The following is a 1374-nucleotide window of genomic DNA, read 5'->3' on the forward strand; positions in this document are numbered from 1 at the left end:
TCTTAAATCATTAGATTATTTTATTTTAATAGACTAAATAACCCTATCTAATATCCCCTAAAAATCTAGACCAAACATGTTACCATTATATTTAGATGAAAAAGAGTAATTAATTCAAAGTAACACTCAATCCAAGCATGGCCTTACATTATAAGTCCTATGGACTCACTTATATACACCCCATTTACAATAATTATATACATATACTAGTTTACTAGTGTTATACCCGCTCTAACGCTGCGGGGTTTTTATTTATTTATTTATTATCACTAATTAATTTGATAAAATGATATCTAAGTATAGCTGTCTATTTAAGAAAATCAACAACAATTCTTTTTATTGTGATTTTTCTCAAATATCAGTCTCAATACTTTTTACCTTTGACCATTGTCCTTTTCTCTAGCAAGCTTTCTGTTCATTTCATCCATACCAAATCTTACATAGATAGAACTACGTAAATTTGTGGGACTCCAACTTATATACTCTGTCTTACAAATTTTAAAATATTTAGAAATTAAAATTGCCAACTTTCTCTTCTATACTTTTCTATTTTAATAGTTGGATAGGCTCAACATTTTAAAGCAAAATGTGGGAAATTAAAGAATCACATAGAGAAATACTCAATACAATAATAAAGTAAATAAAAAAGTTTAAAAAAATAATAAAAGAAATAATATGAAATATTTACCTTTTTTTAAACTATCCAACATTACAAAACATTCATTTACTTAGATCAGACGATCAACTAAAAGAGGCAAGAATAATGCATTTCTATGAAAAGATCCGTTTTCTCAGCTTCTTTTTTTAATGTTTCAAAAGAGCAATTGCTCTATGAGAATTACAAAGAAATTAGCAACAAAGATGAAAAATTACAAATAAAGAAGCAACAGAGGAGAAAAATTATAAACAAAGAAGCAACAAAAAGGGATCTGTTTATATACCCATAACAAAAAGAGACACATATAAAATGATAAAATACTTTTATAGAATGGAGCATAGCCATGAACTATGCAAGAAAAGTAAAGCTAGAAGCATAAGAAAAGCCCGATCATTCTCTGCAATTGAATCTTGGGTTTTCAAAAAATTGGTTAAAGATAGAATGCATAGAAATTGGGGGAGGAAACATAAAGAAGTTTTAAGTAGGCGATGAATACAATGAAAACATAGAAAAAAAATTTTCAACAAGACATGTATAGAAAAATTAAAATAAATATTTAGTGGAAAAGATACTCATGCTTAATTGATTTCATGCTACTTCCATACCTTGGTTGTAAAAAATTAAAACAAAAGGCTATGACTTGTTTGAAAACCAAAGTATTGATAAAATGATCTATGTACACTGTTTTTGAAGCATTTGCCAACGACCACATTACC

This window comes from Asparagus officinalis, chromosome 5 (genome assembly GCF_001876935.1).
Source record: "Asparagus officinalis chromosome 5, Aspof.V1, whole genome shotgun sequence".
In the NCBI taxonomy this organism is placed as follows: domain Eukaryota; kingdom Viridiplantae; phylum Streptophyta; class Magnoliopsida; order Asparagales; family Asparagaceae; genus Asparagus; species Asparagus officinalis.